The sequence below is a fragment of the Chaetodon auriga genome, chromosome 7 (assembly GCF_051107435.1).
Source record: "Chaetodon auriga isolate fChaAug3 chromosome 7, fChaAug3.hap1, whole genome shotgun sequence".
Lineage (NCBI taxonomy): Eukaryota > Metazoa > Chordata > Actinopteri > Chaetodontiformes > Chaetodontidae > Chaetodon > Chaetodon auriga.
Window position 1 is genome coordinate 24163996 of NC_135080.1, and position 7840 is coordinate 24171835.

At 41.8% G+C, this 7840-nt stretch overlaps 1 long non-coding RNA gene across 1 annotated transcript; it reads left to right on the top strand.

The window, feature by feature from the left end:
* Positions 1-3808: 3808 nt before the first annotated feature.
* LOC143322856 (uncharacterized) lies at positions 3809-6497 on the top strand. The gene is made up of 3 exons (XR_013077357.1): positions 3809-3859; positions 6180-6252; positions 6398-6497. It is a non-coding gene; the product is annotated as an uncharacterized LOC143322856 (long non-coding RNA).
* The last annotated feature ends 1343 nt before the right edge of the window (positions 6498-7840 follow it).

Genomic DNA, 7840 nt, shown 5'->3' on the forward strand with positions numbered 1-7840 from the left:
CAAAATCATTGTCATACCTCAGTGAGTAAGTTTTGTTTTTGTTTTTTTTTATAGTAAGTGGCATTGATGGAGACATGATGGCAGAATTCTAGCATTGCTTTAGTAATATTTATCCATAGGACTGGTGAATGACTATCAAATATGTCTCCAGATACAGTCTCTCCAGGTTGCTGTATTTCTGCCCACCATTGTTTATGGCTTGTTTTTTGGTTTGGTTGTTTGTATTAGCAGGCACAGTATTTGAAGATTTTTCTCGAGCATCGGTTTTCACTCCTCGAGGCGTGGCTGTTTTCTTATTTCTCTTTGGGGAGAGAGGTGCAGGAAGTGAAAACACAATCTAACCCATATCCATTAGTCCTAATGCACTAACACACTTAATTTCGAGGTACAAGATGGAAAAAAAAAAAAAAAAACTATGCAATTTGCATGAGCCTGAGTGTTGATTGTTATTTAGATAGTGTAATTTGAGACAGAATATTAAAGAGCTCAGTTTTCTGACAGCATGTAGAGTGGCAGGCTGGTAGACACATCAGAAACAGCAGAGGGAATAATAAGGGGATGAAGAGGAAATGTTCATAGCCTGCACACATCACAGGTTTTATGAGCATAATCATAGCTAACAGCAGCAACAGGCAATGGCTGTTCCTCTCACTTCTGCCCTCCCCACACCAAAGCACTTCACTACTGCTGTGGTGTGTTAGTATCAGTCTGCATTTACTGTATTTGCCCATCAGGGAGATGATGGCACAGGGGACATGAAGCTCTTAGTCTCTAATACTGTACAATACTTGCTGAGGCCAAAACCCATTCTAGGCTTTTGTTAATGGACTTTTCTTCTGTTTTTCAAAATACACATTTTTTTGTAACCTGGGAGCAATAGTTGTTTATATAAAAGGTTCTTTTCTAGTGTTTATCTGAAACTTTGGAAGAGTACATTTGTTCCACCTTTTATCCTTGGAGATAGGAATAACCAATACTGATTATCAATAACTGATTCTTATCACATCCTTTGTCAGGTAAAACCATCAACGACTGTTCTGAACAGCATCTCAAACATGAGAATTTGTTTTGTTTCCCTTGGAGAGGGAATTCCAGAGCAAGGGGGGGGGGGGGGGGGGGGGGGGGGGGGGGCACTATGGAGAAAGCTCTGTCACCCCAAGTCTGGTGTTTGGTCCTGAGTGCTGGAGAGAAGAAATCTGGAGTTCAGAAGCATACTAGGGATCTGAGTGTATGAATGAGTATGTTGTGCTTGTAATTGGAGACAGCTGATGAAGGCAGGAAGAGAGTATGTCATCATAGTAATTGACAAGTCCAGAGGGATTTTCAGACAGTGAGGGAGGGGAGGCGGACATTTTACTGGTAAAGAAGGTTGAAAGAGCTGAGGGGAAGATAGATTTGAGATTTCTGAAGAATATTTTACTTTAAACTTTTGTGATGGGGATAGTGATTTCAATAGCCATAGCGCCTGATGCTCACTGATATTGAGGTTGAGGCAGGAGAGGTGATGTACTTCAAGAGCAGTGGAGCAGACCAAATCCAGGATGTGACCACAGCTGCGGAGAAGTTGATATGTTCCATGAAGTTGATGTAATGTGGCAGTGCCAGTAATTCTATGGCCGATTTACAATCAGTGTTATCAATATGGAACGGAAGGTGAGATGGCAAGGAGGGGTTTGGCTGGGGGGTGTGGTAGATGATGGGAGTGACCAAGGGTGTGGGACCGGAGAGTTTCAAAGCAAGGTGCTTGAAAGAATGAGTGACAGGAGTTACATTACGGGAATTTGTGTTTTGTCCCCATAAGGAAGGCGAGGCCCCACAATTTGATGGTGTAAACAGATTTATGTCCCAACAACATGAGGAATACATAACCACACACACACACACACACACACACACACACACACACACACACACTTTTATGGCTTGAATCAGCACAAAAGTCATCAGATTGAATCATCAGTCAAAATGATTTACGTTTGTATTACAAAGGGGACTTAGGTATAAAGGAAAAGTTCATATACAGAATTTTTTGGGGAACGTTAACAATGACATGCATGGTGCATTTTGGCAACGAACATCCAATCACAGAACAGAAAACTGTGTCTTATGTGTTGCCAATTGTGGGCAGGAGCTAAACTTAACAGTGTTGAGAAAACTGACAGAGAATCTGTGTCTTAAATCACTTTTAATTTCTGGGTAAATATGAGGTGACTTCAGCAACTATGGCGCCTTGTTTAGTTAACATAAAAACGAAGGGTTTTGAATTTGCTGCTACTCTGATTTGTGACTCTGACTGGCTTCTTCTCCATAGCAACAGCAGGCAAGTCTCATGGGTATCCAGGAGAATCTCATGTTTCAAGCAACACTGAGGACATCACATTAGAGTTTATTTTAGTTGATGTAGATATGACTTGTTTTGTTTTCTCTGTGTCTTAACAAACACTTAATCCCATCACAGTGGAACTTTGTTTTAATCTGTGTATCATTTGTTCCAGAATGACACTATCCTTCGGAGGACCCAGCCTACGCGGTGTCCGGTGGATGGGCCCTCCGAAGGCTCCTCCGTCGGCCGCATCAACTATCGGTAAATGGAACGGTCTAGCCTGCGGAGCATTTCCTGATTGCGTCACAACGTCATAACTTCTTCTCTCCTAACCCGGGAAAAACACACGTACGGGGTGCAGAGATGCGCCCGTACAGCTCCTATCGCATGTAAGAGGAGCGAAATGTAGCCTATTATACAACTTACATATTCACCTGATGTGAATATCTTCACAGTTACAATAAGATATTAGTTGACACGCGAGCTTGTAACATTTGTAAGTGAAGGGTTTTAATAAGGCTAACAGTTAACTGAGCTCCTCATATCAACAGGTCGCCATTATTAAAAAAAAAAAACAATCGGTGCCCAAAGCATCTTGGGATATGGGAGGCCGTGAAGGATAGTAGCAATGCATCCTCCGAATACAGGGAAAAGGAGGACGCATTTGTCAGCTGCATTTGGAGGATCCTTCGAATTTGGACGAATTAGGACAGCCTTCGCGCAGCGTTATGACGTAATCGGCCTTCAAATTCACCGTCCGAAGGATGCAGCCGCTGAATTGGGACACAGCTGGCCACTCTGCACGTCTACTGTACTCTGCAGACACTTTTGCAGAGGTGTCTTGTTCAAATTGCGCAAAGCAACAGTGCAAACATAAGAAACTTGTGCAATTTTTACATCAGCAGTCACTCACAGAACTCAGACAGCAACAATCTGTACTGCACTATAGAGCAGCACTTTAAGGCTGTCTTCCAGCCAGCCCTCCCACCCAACTCCACTCCAGCTGTTTTCCTCATCATGCCCTGCCCAGCCCAGTACACTCATTGTACGATCTCTGCCATCAACTGCTGCAAGACACGGAAGAGTGAAGAGCAGCAAAGGGGAACAGCGGTAAGACATTGAAATAAATTTACATTTGGCACATAAATTTTGTTTTAGCAAAGTGTTTAAGTTTATTCACACGTTACATCTAAGGTTAGCAATGGGTTACCTTTCCCCTGAAAGTGAAATAAAAGTCAAATGCTTGCTGTCATTTAGTTGTTTAATAGTTTTTAAAAGCTTATGAAGCTGTTTATGCACTGCTGCTGCTGCTGCACGGAGCAAGATCAGTTCTGCTATTAAACATGGGGACTCATCAGCGCTTTACTCCATAAAGATACATGTTGCTGTTGTCATGATGAGAGGACTTCCCGTATTTGGTCATAAAGTGTTCTTTCAACGTGTTAACCTGTTGTCTTTTCTCTCGCGCGTTTTGTTTCTGTGTCAGTCGAATCAGGAAAATGTCCGTCTCTTTGTCTCTTCTCCTCTTCTTCATAGGTAAGTCTGTTTCAAATATTAACTAATAACAATTAATTATTCATTTCAAAATTAATATATAACAGTAAAATACTAATAATAAATCTATGGACGTACCACCATACATGATGCATGATGGTAATGGAGGATATGAGCTGATGTGGGCAGTTGAGTTTCTGGCTTTTAGATTCAGGAAGACACTGACAACATGTTAGTGGTCACTGCTGCCTCTGTAACAGGCTCATTAATCAGTACAAACAGCCCTAATCAGGTCTAATCAGGTTAGAGTACGTCACTGTTAGCCCATGGCCCTCTTTCACCCTCTTTGCTTACACTGTTTGTGGAGTTCTTTTTGTTTTTCTTGTGTTTTTTTCTTTCATTATTGCTCTGTCATTGATTGATTTTGCTCAACATGATGTCATCCACCTCTGAAGGAGCTCTGCTTTGTGATGTTACATCATTTAGAGGAGTTATTTCGCGTTTCAGGAATTCTGTGTATTTTTATTGATTTAGAGGTAAATAAGAATTCATGTCGCCATATAAATAATAACAGATAATATCACTCATGTTTGTGCCTAAAATACTGAGCAAAGCTGGGAGCCAGTGAGTGCAGCTTAAGATGGATCTCAACTGATTTTAACAACCAAAGTTGACCAAAGGGCTTTACAGACTTCTAAGCACTGCAAGAAGAACATACATGAACATACAATGAAAAAAAAAAAAAACAAAAGAACAAGAAAAACCGAACCCAACCGAACTGAAAGCCTCTGAGTACAGATGGGTCTTCAGCCAGGACTTAAAAGATTCCGTAGTCCGAGCAGCCCTTATGTCCAGCGGCAGGCTGTTCCAGAGTTTGGAGGCTGCCACTGAAAAGGCTCGGTCACCTTTAGTCCTGAGTCTGGATCTGGGGACCTCCAGGACCACTTGACTGGATGACCTCAGTTCTTTAATAGGTTTGTGGACCTGAATAAGGTCTGCTAAATAATGGGGGGCCAACCCTTGTAAAACTTTAAAAACAAGAAATAAAACCTTAAAAACTATTGTAAAATGAACAGGAAGCCAGTGTAGCGATGCCAAGACTGGGGTTATATGCTCCCGCTTTCTGGTCCCAGTTAAAAGCCGAGCAGCACCATTTTGGACCAACTGCAGCCGGCGGAGAGACGACTGATCGAGGCCAACATACAGAGAATTACAGTAGTGCAGCCTGGTCGTGATCAGAGCGTGAATGACTCTCTCAAAGTCACCATGAGGAAGATATGGCTTGACTTTGGCAAGCATCCTTAACTGGAAGAAACTTTTTAACGACAGTGCTACACATCAACATGTGTTGGGGAGGACCGCTGCATATGTGAAGCTAGCTGTATTAAGCATTTGTGGCTCCAGAGGGAGCTGTGGAAATTCTGATAAATATCCTCAAGTGATGTGATTTGAGTCAGTGTCGGTGGGGGCTGAAGACTACAAGTCTTTGAATGAAAACCATCTCGACAAGTCTGTAGCCCACTACTCATCTCTGCTTGAGGCTTGTGGCTACATTTGCCTCAATGAGCATAACAACACGCTAATCCTTAACAGAATCTCTAGTTCTTATATTTAACTGAGTCTGACAGTGTTATAGAGGTGCAATGCTAAATCAGTAGGTGGGTCAGCAGTTTGTCCATCTGTTTAGTATTTCTGTGCAGCGTCTCCACAGGTTGCCTTACACCTCTCTCTGATGTTAAGCCTTCAGGGAGTCACTGCCTCTGATATGTCGCGCATTCCGTCCGTGAGATGTATGATGTAGATCAGGCATCTCCAAACTATTCCGCAAAGGGCCGTGTGGCTGCAGTCTGGTGTGCTGCTACTTGGTTGGAAAGAAAACCTTCAGCCACTCGGCCCTTTGTGGAATAGTTTGGAGATGCCTGATGTAGATGATCGCTGCAATTCGCTCCAATGTCCTGAAAGCGTATCTACATTCTGCCTCACTGAGAATAAACGCTGAGTCTATTTTTGACCTCCTGGCTCAAGCTCCATAATTAACACACAGACATGAGAGTGGTATCAGCCTACTTATCTAACAATTGGAAAGAAAGTGAAAATTCCCTTAAATTTTAAACTTTTGAAGTGACCATGCGGCTACTCTTTCCATAATTTATGACTTGAATGAAGTCTAGAAGTAATACTGACCACCTGAGTTTTTAGCATGAAAACTGTAAAATGCTAGTTGTGGACCTCATGACTTGTTGAGATATTTAGGAAGTGGTTTAATTTGAATTTTAAGTGCTAAAAAGAACTGAAAGCAGCATCTTGAAATGCTAAATACAGTATGACACGGCTTATACAATAACCTGCCATCTGATTGCAGGTTCAGCTTCTGCCAAAAAACAAGGGGATTTTGGCATTTTCACTGCTTGCATCACCAAGAACAACAGCCTCAGGTTCAAGCATCCAGTTACTCATCAACGACACAACACAAGAACATAAGTTCTCACATTCATTGCACTTATTTGGTACATGTTTTCCATGGGTTTTGACACGAAATGAAGTATGACTAATTAACTGTAACATTTTAATCCATTGAAGGTTGGACTGCTACTATGCAAACTGTTCAAAATCTCCACCCTTCAGCTGTGAATTTATGACATCACACGGGTTGCTGCTGGCTAAAGGATCCAACCAGATGTGCAGGATTTTCCTTCCAGATCACCCTCAGCTGTACGGCAATAAATCCACGAACTACAACTGCACACTGACTCGGCAAAACAGGAGGGAAGAGAAGCAAATCACCATAGACTACAGTATACAAAATGGAAAACGTTAGTAGTACTTTCCTTTTCTAAATACAATTTCAGGTATAGCACCCTTAAAAATACTGCATTAAAACTGACACAGTGCACTACAACTACTCTTACAACTTCTGATTACTGTTATGTGGCCTGTTGCTTATAAATTCACTTGGTTAAGTCAAGCTCTTCTGGAATGTGATTCCAAAGTGGACGTACATGAATCAGCTGAGGCCCTCCTAGATTAGGGATGACATACACCCCAACAATTGAACAAAAAAAAAAAAAATGAAAAATTTGATTGCATTTTGTAAAACCTATCACAGTTCAAGTTTTTTTCCACAGTGGACCAAAGAAAATTGTTGGTATGATCACTCTCCTAAGGGTCTAAATAGTCCTTTGTCAGTGCTCCACAACTTAAAGTAACTACATATTTTGCAATTTACTGTATATATAATCTGCAATAATAATAATAATAAAATCTTTTCCTGCACTGGAAAAGATTTTATGAAGGCTCAGTTTAAAAAGGGTACTTTCCCTGCTGCCTTTAAACTGCAAATGAACAGAGCTTAACTTGAATATTTAATTCAAAATCATCTTCAGACTTATGCAAATGAAAAACCAACAAGGTTATGTTTATTGAACCCGAGCAAACCATAAGCTTTGAAGAGTAAGTTCTTCATCTGATCATTTCTAAGAGCAATGGCTGCTGTTCAGTACACTTTGTATAAGTACACAGGCAACATGCCAGGCAGGCTGCTCCCACTGATTTGATTCAAAGTGGACAGGGATGGGGACTGAATTCCTCTCATCATGGTATGCACACGTGATACTATTAAAGAAGCTTGAAATGAATAAAACATATCGACTTGAAGGTAATGACAAACGATTGGTTGACTTCACTAAAGTCCGATATGATGTTATGTTCTATATGCTGGACTTTCCGTTGTTGTCTGGAGAAATCTGCGAGTACAGTGTTCTGCATCAGTAGCACCGCTGTTTGGGTACATGTCAACACAGCAGAGAAAAGAGGTGGCACAGCTGGGTGATACTGAGCCTAATCTCTCTCTCACTTTCCTTTCAGACCGCATAAAGCCCTGCCGCGGCACCACAGGCCTGCTGCTGCATGGGGCTCCAACCTTACTGTGGCCTGTGGTGATTCTGTCTCTGTGGGGGGTCCTCGCTACAGACAGCCAGACAACATGAGGCGTTAGTTGTGGGAGCTTTGACCACATGAAATGTA